Below are 10,812 nucleotides of genomic sequence, written 5' to 3' on the forward strand. Positions count from 1 at the left end.
TTTTTCCACTTATTTATGTATTCATTAGTTTAATTTTTAATTTTTTAAATTTAATTATTGTTCAAGTACAGTTTTCTGCCTTGTAGTCCCATCCCAGCCCACCCTCCAACCCCTGTGCTCCCCACCTCCCTCCCATTTCCATCCCTGTTAGTTTTTGTCATGTGTCTTTTATACTTGTTCCTGTGAATCTTTATTGTTTATCTTTTTTCTTTATCGATGGACTTTTAGTTTTAGGTTTATAATTCTTTGAGAATTTATATTTTTGAGATGCTGTGTTTGTGATGCTGTGTGGTAGAGGTCAAGTTCATACTTTTCTGCATCATTATCTAGTTGATGTGGCACAATTTACAGCAGATGATCTTCTCTACACAAACAAACTTATACACATGGGTCTATATATTTTAACATAAAATTTAAGATAATTATTCATTGTGTCTCAAAAATTGTTTTTCTGTCATCTTTTGTCTTTCTTTTTGTTCATAGGCAATAATTACACCTAAGTCAGTTTTACTGATAAAGTTCTGTAAAGGTCTCCGAGGCTCCATTAGTTTTTCTATCTCTTTCTCTCTACCTTCAGGAATTAATTATTTCTGTTACTTAATTTTTATTTCATCAATTCTTTCTTCTATGTCTCAATATTTGTGCAAATGTATTGAGTTTTGTAATGATAGATAAAGATTTTTCAACTGATAATTTTATTTCATTCATATAGTTTTTATTTCCCTAATTGTTCTGTCCTTGCCATCGTATTTCCATAGAGTTATTGGTACATAGTTTTTAAAATACATTTTAGGTACATAAATATTTATAACTAATATTAAATATTTGTATAAAAATTCCAACATCTTTTCTCAGTGAAAGTTATTTTGTATGGCTGATTTATCCCCCTGAGTATGGAAGACATTTTTTAGTTTCTTTGCATGGTTTTAAATTTTCCACATTTAGTATCCACAAATAATATAGTGTAATAAACATGGATCCTCCTACATGCTCATGGATTTATATTTTTGAAACTTCAGTTATAAATGTTTACTGTAGAATCATCTCTTTTGAAGTGTGCTTACTCAGTTTTTAGTTTTCAGTTTTAGAATGCTTACTCAATTCTTGTTATAATTTTATTTTAGGCTCAATTACTGGGATTCCCCTTGAGCCTGCATACCTTACTTGACAACCAATGATTTTTAAAAATGTATTGAAATACCTCAAGTCACTATGGCTCCTCTCTCTGCTACTTGATATACTTATGTGTGTGTGTATGTGTGTGTGTGCGCTTAAGGGAGTACTCATAATTTTAAAATCAGTTCTCCAATCATCTTCGGCTTATTTTTTACCAGATTATATTTGTTTCTTTTACATGGTGCAAATATTTTTCCCACCAATCAAGTAGGTTGGAGAGTTAATATCACTTCTTGCACTGTGCTCTCATATTGAGTACCTTTGTGTTTATAGCTGAAACTGTGCTGACACAGACCAGAAAAAGGATGGTCTGCCTCACTTTTAACCTAGTGAATTCAGCACTTAGACCTGAAAAAGGATGGGCAGTTTAGATACCACTGCCAAAGTAATTGGACTTCCCCTGTGGCAACACCTGTGATGTTTTAGTATTCCCCAAATAATAAAAATTATAATTCTTACTCATGAACTGAGGTGGGGGTTGGGAGAAACATGGGAATAGTCTTAGGCATGAAGACTACAAATTTGTTCTATTTTTACTGGAATCTCTAGCTGCTTTCTCCAATAATAAATACTCATGTTATTTTTACTGATTAAATTTCAGAGATGTAAAATTGTCCTGTTTGTCCCTTCACCTAATCATGCTACTACATTTTCTCAACGTGTCCAATATAAAAGTGTATTATAAATTGAATCACTCTAACCTAGAAAAAGAACTGTATTTGGTTTTTCATTTTTGAAATCATCTTCATTTAGGTTACAAATATATAATATAGTTACTTAATAATTTGTTCGATTCTATTTGAAGTCTCATAACTTGCCATATAAAACACTGCCTTTTTCAAACTGGTATATAAGAACACCATAAAATGCAAACTATATCCCGGATAATTCTCTTTCTGTATTCTGATTAGAAGGTTAAAACAACATTGATATAGGCCCAGTCCCGGTTGGTCCGCTGGTTAGAGCATCATCCGAATACACTCAGGGTGCTGGTTGATGCCCCATCGTGCACATACCAGAAGCTCCCAAGGAATGTTACACTAAGTGGACTGACTAACTGAAGTCTCTCTCTCTCTCATCAATAAAAATAAAATGAGAAACAAAACAAGCAATAACATTGACTTAAAAAGGGAAGTGAGTTAATTGACATCTATCTACATTTTTAAATGAAGATGGTAAAAATGGTTCCCTATGTGTGAAAATTAAGAGTAGCTTCATAGCTTGTGCATTTTGAAACTTTTATCAAATAGTTCTTTTGTAAATTGCCAGTTATAAAACAAGTCACAACCATGGAAAGCATAACATGGAGAATATAGTTAACAATATTCTAATGAATATGCATGATATCAGATGGGCCCCAGATCCACTGTGGTGGTCACCTCTCAAGGAATACACAGATCCAAAGCAATATTGAATGTGACTGGTAAGGAAAAAATAATTTGTTAAAAAGTTGCTTTCAAAATAAGTTCTCTGAAAATATCGTTGTCTTATTTTTTCTAAGGCCAATTTATTAGTGTCCAAAATCATCCTCATTGTTTAATATTAACAAAACCTGCATTCAAATTCTCAATATACAAATAAAAACCAGAGGCAAAAGCTTTATAATCCAGTCATTTAAAATACAGAGGTTTCCCTGACTGGTGTGGCTCAGTGGGTTGGACATTGTTCTATAATGGAAAATGTCACTGGTTCGATTCCCAGTCAGGTCAGGTGGCTGTGTTGTTGCACAATTGATCTGGGGATCCAGCAGAGGGGAGGCAACTAATCCATGCTTCCCTGTCTTTCTCTCTCTCTTCCCCTTTCTCTAAAAATAAATACAGTGAATCCTCAATAAATAAATAAAATAAATATAAGGTTTAGGCTCTTGTTTAATTTTCCATGGTACTGCAGTTTTAGAGATGTAGTTTTGCTAAAAGATTTGTGCATCTCCCAGCAACATGCAGGGTTCTCTTTCTGATATTCTGCCGCCATGATGGATGATGGTTGCTGGTTGCACATGCACCCTGCATTTTCAACTTTTGTTTCCATGCCATCACACTTCCTTGCTCATGAATTATCATTCCCAGACTTCTGAAAAGTTTATTAATATCCATAATATCAGCTACCAGTTGTGTAAGAGAAGACTGTTTCATGAATGAGGTGGAGGTCACCTTCTGTAATTCCCTCATCCTGCACCTGACCTTGAGGGTGAGTTTAGCTTTTCCAGAACACAAAATTCCTTTCTTTGAGCTCTCCTCAGGAATTCCACCAGATGCTCTGGTAGAGGCTCCCCACTCATGCAAAACACTCTTTTTCTTTCTCAGCTGCTGGCCTTCGGGGAGTTGGCTAGTGATGTTATGAATTCAGCCACTAAGAAATAACCTGTATTTTCCTTTCATGCTGTTCACTGAGGGTGGTAGGAGGAGATATGAACTGTTTCATGGACTTGTTTCTTTGACCAGTTGTTCAGAATATTGTTGGTTCTGCTTCGGATGTTGCCTCAACTCAGGTGACTGTTGAGGTGTTCCACGTTGATTCAGAGTCCTTTATATATCCACACAAGGTCGTGTGATCTTTGGATGTTGGATATGCTGGGCCAGCTGGGTGGAGTGACCAAGAATTCCTGGAGTGCAGGACGGGGTTGATTGCTTATTCACTAATGTCACCAGATGTTGGTGGGCTGTGCAATTTGCTTAGCTGTCACCTCCCCCTCTAACTGTGAGCCAACTTTAATTGTTTTCACAAATACAAATTAATTTTACTTAATTTCTCATAAAATTTGTTTCCTCATAGAATTTTTTGAACATTTTCAAAATACATGCATGGACTGGACTTTCCCAGAGAAATAATACTAAGTCTTCAGTGTGGACAACTGGCACAACTCTCTCTTCTGAAGTGTAAGTTTAGAACTTGTATATATTCTTCCCCCATTCTTGCAAATCAGGAGTTGATTTTAGAAACAAAAGGCAATGGGTGAACAATATGTGAAGAAATTTTTAAGTGTTTTTATAGAAAAAAATTAAGAAATATTCAGATTTACCATATAAATATTACTATAAATATTTGTTTACTTAAATATTAAGTTATGTATAATCAGATTAATGATTTTTTATCTCTGCATTTCAGATTTGCAAGCACTTCCATGTTGGACAAGAATTGCATATTTTGGAATTCTGAGACAGACAACTTCCATTCTGTATCCTGTCTAGAATACAGAAGATATATTTGTAAGCACCAATCACATTAGCTAACCTAAATCTGCTACAATGTTACTCTTACCATTCCTAAAAAACACATTTCTAGTTTCTTCAAGAATGCTGCCATCATTTCTGTAAAACTAAGTTATAAGACTTATTTTGAGACCAGTTTTAGTTTCAGCACAAAAATTAAAGGGAAGTGCTGACATTTCCCATAGTCCCCTTCATGCAGAGCATCCCCATTATCAGCATCACTCAGCAGATGGGACCTTTGTTACTGAGAGTGAGTCTGTGCTGACATATCATAGTCACTTGAAGTTCATGCTTTATGTGATGCTTCTTCCTTGGAATTATAGAATTGTTTTAATATCTATGTTTATGTTAACCTTTAAATATATATATCCATGTGTACATTAAGCATTTTAAAATCTTGTTATTAATTAAAATATATCAAGTTTAAAGTATGAATTGCAATATTAAGCACTGTTACTTGTAAGTCTAAAATAATATGAATAATTGTAGACACATTTTTAACATAACTTTTCCAAGCCTTTGAATGTTGAAACTGAGGACCGAACATATCAGGATATCAAGGTGTGTAAGGCAGTTGAGTGAGAAGAGAGAAACCAGGGATGATTTAAAGAATATTTAAGTATTTTAGGGGGTAGCCTTCAGAGAGGGTAGAAGAAAATTACAAAATATACCAAAGGGTTAATCAAAGAATATTACCAAAAGGAAGAATTGTATATGACCCAAGTCTATCTCCTTAGCAATGGGTTTCAGACTCATTTCACTACAGAAAGCTCTATGGCAGACACATTCACTGGGCGGCTCTAGGAGAGAGCAGGTCTCAGTCTGAAGGTTGATGTGAGTGAGGATGGATCTCACAGTGTGACTGGCAAGTAAGAGGATCTCTCTGACAAAGTGTCAGTAGGCCCAGGTTGGAGAAGGGGAGCTATGGCTGTGACTAGTCCCAGAAACTTGCCTGAGGGTGAATACCACAAGAACTTCCTGCATGCATGCAGATGTCAGCCACAGCACTGTAGCCAAAGAAGAGAAAACAGCATGAGACAAGGAAGACGAGTCCTTGCTCCCAGTGCGCTTTCCTGACAAAACCTCAAGTGAGCTGACTGGAGAGGAGGTTGGAGGATCTGGTGCCATTATCTCAGAAAGTGCAATGCATATAGATTTGGGGCAGCGAGAACTGAATTTCTGCTTGGCACTCACTGTTACTATGCAACAACCCCAAAGTATCTGTAACAAGAGTCATGTGACTGTACTCCACTTGCTGGGACAACAGAACCAACACCAATATTTTCTAATGTATTTAGTGCATCATTATCAATGATTGTACTCATTTTTGGCAGAGAGTAGTAGTTTCATTGGGCAATAGTTAGTGTCCTTTGATATGTCTTATATATCTGTTCTTTTTTTTCCTCTACTGGATTTTAGTTATTTTTGAAGGTACTTTGTTTTATTAAACTTTTGTCTTTACCTTTTGGCACTCTGAATTCCTATGCTTAAAAACCTACACTGATAGAAAAAATACAATGTTAAAAATGAGAATAAAAACTAAAAAGATAACATGTGCGTGTGAATTAAACATTAGTCATTAACAGAATGTGGAAAGAAATTTATTAATTTGACATCATTGAGTGGTAGTTTTACTATAATTCCATTACAAATGGGAGAGATCTTATATTTATCATGTGCAAAATGAATGAATAATTCCTGTACATTCATTTGTTTAAATATATCTTTATCTTCTCTGTATTTCTTTATTATGTTCATATGGAGAAAATATGTGACTCTTCAAAATTAATTTAATGTGATATGTGTATTGAGTTATATCTAATAGCTGAGGTTGTGTTACAAATGACCCAGTTGTATTGGCATTTGCAAATGAGCATCAATTTGCAAAATTACTCGATTTTTCAGTTACCCCTGTGTGGCGAGGTTGGCTTTCAGTTGATACAGGGTGAGCATGTGTGGGCTCAGCTCCAGTCCACAGATTCGGTTCAGATCCTTTTTATATCTTTTATTCTCTGAACAGTGGGCTACCTGATATGTGACCCCTCGGAGCTGGGATTAGCCACTCTGGACAGAACTAGCAGAAATGTGCTACCTAATGCCTGTGCTCTGAACTCATAAACTGTTACTTTCACAAACATGAACCAAACCAGTCACATGGCCAACCTTGTTAATTTTCTGCAAAGTGTACTGTTCTCACTGTGGTCAGAGAAAAGAAATGTCGATTCACCAAAAAATAATGTCATCCACAATCACAGCCACAGAAACAGGTGCAGAAGGGAGTAGTGCCCCAGCAGTTACCACCCTGTGGGGGTTATGGAAATGTCAGAGGAAAGAGTATGATGTATCCACAGACACTGCAGATCCACACTGTTCCTCACATCACTTCAATACTGCCAGGTGTGTGTCCTTGTGTTTTAACACAGTCAATTTACACATCAACAGAGTCATCATTTAATGATAGGAATAATTTCTCAAAAATAAACTGCCTCTTGTCAACACACCGAAAAAATAGAAATCATTACATTGTTGTGGGGAAATCACCAAGTGAATTTATCAGGAGAATAAGTAAGTCTAGTAGGAAGATAGTTGATCGAAGCCAATAAAAACAAGTGGTCAGATTTCTTTGGATGACCTTGGGAAAATGGTGACTTTTGTGCATGTGGTTAAAGCCCCACTCACCTCAACAGCTGCTTCTCTGACACACAGTGACTCTGACAGCAGCACAGAGACTGGAGAGTCCATCTGAAATGCTCTGCATCCACAGGTGTGCAGTGGGAATAACAAAAAGAGGAATAAACAAGGTATGGGAATGGGGAATGTCTTTGAGACCATATCACTTGTACACTGTGATGATTAGCATCAAATTTATCGATGTTGCTGGTTTTTCACCAACTTTATGTCTTCATCTGAATATTATGTTCCCAGTGGAAGCCAAATATGTTACAGTTTCCTCCCAGATGGCATTCCCATTATTCTAACTTTGTTTAAATGCTTTCATGGAACATTTATACCTCAGAAATGATATATTTCATTTTTATTTTATTTTATTTTTAATTTTTTATCATTGCTCAATTGCAGCTGTGCCACTGTTTTCCCAGTTGCCCTCCCCTGCTCCTCCCACCCACCCTGAAGTCTATCCCCACCTTGTTGTCCCTGCCCAGGAGTCTTCTACTCAGGTATTTTAAGGTTTTCTGGCTTGCACCAACAGTATTTAGTCTGTCACAGTTGGAACCTTAACCTCTGAAATCAAGGGGTCAACAGGAATATCTTCCTGTGAGGATCTGGGGGAGACACTAGACCATGCATTTCTCTTACTGTTGGGTGGAGCTCTCCGTGCTTGGCATCCCTTGGCTTCCAGACACCTTACTCCAGTCTCTGCCTCTGTCATCTCATTGTTCTCATCCTACCTGTGAGTCTCTGGGTCCAAATGTCCATCTTCTTTAGGATATCACATGCATTAATTAAGGCCCACCCTACACTAGTACGAACTTACCTTAATTTATTTACATTTGCAAAAGCCCTATAGATAAGGTCACATTCTTGGCCTCTTGCAGACATTAATTAGGGGTTGGTGGACTGTGGGAATGAAACACTAGAAAATGACTAACATAAGCAGGTTAATCTCTGAATCTTTTTTATTTTATTCATTTATTTTTAAAGAGAGGGGAAGAGAGTGAGAAAGAGAGGGAGAGAGAAATCCATGTGTGGTTGACTCTCAAGACTTCCTACAGGGGATCTGGCCCTGCAACCCAGGCATGTGCCCTGAATGGCAATTGAGCCCTCTAGTTCACTGTCTGGTGCTCATCCACTGTGCCACGCCTGCCAGGGCTAATGTCTAAGTCTTTTGTTTGAGTATCATTGTAACTGGTAGCAGTATTTGGTTTGGTGTTTCTAAAAACTCAGTTCCAACCATGTGCTTGTTAAACATTGGGAGTCTGATGTGAAGGCTCTCAGAAGAGACTGGGAAAATGTCCTGTCATAAAATCAGAAGCAACAGTCCACTGAGAATCCATGTCTCCATGACATTTCAAGTCTTTCAGCATTCTTAACACTTTAAGATATAACAAACATGTTTAGGTTTTCAAGGGAATTTTGCACTGATTTCCACAGTGAGTGCACCAGTCAGCATTACCACCAACAGTGCACTCAGGTTCTTTTCCCCACACCCTCACCAGGACTTGTTTGCTGATTTATTGCCCATGGCCATATGACAGTTGTGAGGTGTCATCTCAATGTGGTTTCAAATTGCAGCTCTCTCATGGCTAGTGATATTGAGCATTTTTCCATGTGTCTATGGGCCTTCTCTGTGTGTCCTCCTTAAAGAAATATCTATTCAGCTTGTTCATCCATTTTTAAACAGGATAGATTATCTTCATAATTTTGATTCACGGGAGTTATTTATATACTTTGGAAATCACACCCTTGTGTGATGTAGTATTGTAAAATGTGTTTTCCTACAAAGTCAGTTCACTTTTCATTTTGATGATGGTTTCTTTAGCCATGAAGAAACTTTCTAGTTTCATGTGGTCTGATTTGTTTACTTTTATTTAATTTCCCTTGCACTAAGAGACATATTGGCAAAAGTATTGCTCCATGGGATATCTGAAATTCTCCTGCATCTGATTTCCTCTAGGACTTTTAGGGTTTCATAAATTACATTTTTCATTCATCCACTTTGAGTTTATTGTTGTATATGGTCTAAGTTTGTGGTCTAGTTTCATTTTCTTACATGTACCAGTCCTGTTCTCCCAGTTCCATTTATTGATGAGGATGTCTACTCCACTGTATGCTGCTGTCCTCTTTTCAAATATTAATTGATGTTAAAAACTAAAAATGGAACTAGCTTTGACCCAGTGATTCCACTGCTGGGAATATGCCCTAAAAATCCTGAGTCACCCTTTCAAAAGAACTAATGCACCCCTATGTTCATAGTGCTGCTATTTATAATAGGCAAGTCCTGGAAACAGTCTAAGTGCCCATCAGTACTACATGAGTGGATCAAAAACTGTGGTACATTTACACAATGGAGTACTACACACCAGAAAGAAAGAAGGAACTCCTACCCTTGATGACAGCATGGATGGAAGTGAAGAACAGTATACTAAGTGAAATAAGCAGTATGGGGAAAGACAAATACTATATGATCTCAGCTATAAGTGGATCCTATTCAACAAAGCAAACAAAATAGAACTAGGGGCATGGAAATAATGAACAAACTGACAGTGATCAGAGGCAATGAGAGAGGGACTTAATGGGGGAAGAAGGGGTAGGGTCTAGTGAAGGAACAAGTAGGAAGGACACATGGGCATGGACAATAGGGTGGGAAATGACTCTGGAAGCAGGGGTAGGTGGGGCAGGAGAGAGCAAGATGGGGGAAATTGGGACAACTGGAATTGGACAACTGTTGCATACTGTGTTCAGAAGAGATCACCTATTGTGGCTGAAGGCAAAAATAAATGCTCAGGCTACAGCAATCCTGTGGAGAAAAAGAGGACAGCATGGCCACTACTAAAGAGGATACCACCCCAACCCTTTTCTAGACATGATTTATGGTTTTTCTCTGGCCTTACATCAATGAAGAATTTATTATCTATTACATAGAATATTATTGTCCTCATTTTAGGTGCAATCTAGGAAATGAAAATAACACATGCAGAAGGAAAGGCAGTGAGCTGATTAGCTCCACCTTTGAGAAAATGTACATAGGCCTTGGAAATTACTTTGAAGATAGACAATACACATTTGTTCTTTTAGACCAGGGGGAGGGAGTTTTAGCAAGAGCAAACCATAACAGTCTGTACGCATTTTGTAGGCATGGTTCCCATGGGAAAACTCGGTTTGAAGGTCTGGCTCCTGCCCACCACCTCACTTCTGTAGGTTTTCCATACAGAGCTGAGTCACATTTGCCAAAACAAACCAGTCCCCTACAACAACAATCAAAACAGATATTGATTAAATTTTATTTTGATATGAAGGCAAATCATGTTTGATACACCTCATTTTCAAAGATTTAGACCTATAATTCATATGGTTTACAATGTGTCTGTTTTATTGCCTGCCCGAGACGACCAGGTACACTTTCCATAGTTCCTGCCTAACATTCCACACCTCACAATGACAGGATTTGTTTAAAAGACACTATTTTACTCACCACATAAGAAGTGGACAGGACTTGAACCAAGATGGAGGGGTAAGTGGAAACACTGTGCCTTCTCCCATAACTAAGTTTAAAGATAACAAAGTTTTAGTTAATAAAAATGCTGCCAAAACACAGAAAACTGAATTATACAGAAGTCTGACAACAGAGAACCATTCAACCCTACTGGTAAGAGGGGCGGAGCCAGAGGTGGAGTGGGGTTGGGCAGGAAAGATCCCCTGACCCAGGCAGCCATGGATGGACCCCAGGTGTGGGGTGGTGACAGGTGGA

General features: G+C 37.6%; 1 pseudogene; it reads right to left on the bottom strand.

Annotated features, from left to right (window-relative positions):
• Window positions 1-3,068: 3,068 nt before the first annotated feature.
• Window positions 3,069-7,820, bottom strand: LOC118978419 (syntaxin-7-like; annotated as a pseudogene).
• Between the last annotated feature and the right edge of the window lie 2,992 nt (window positions 7,821-10,812).

The sequence above is a fragment of the Sturnira hondurensis genome, unplaced genomic scaffold, assembly GCF_014824575.4.
Source record: "Sturnira hondurensis isolate 20B ecotype Veracruz unplaced genomic scaffold, ASM1482457v3 Scaffold0021795, whole genome shotgun sequence".
NCBI lineage: Eukaryota > Metazoa > Chordata > Mammalia > Chiroptera > Phyllostomidae > Sturnira > Sturnira hondurensis.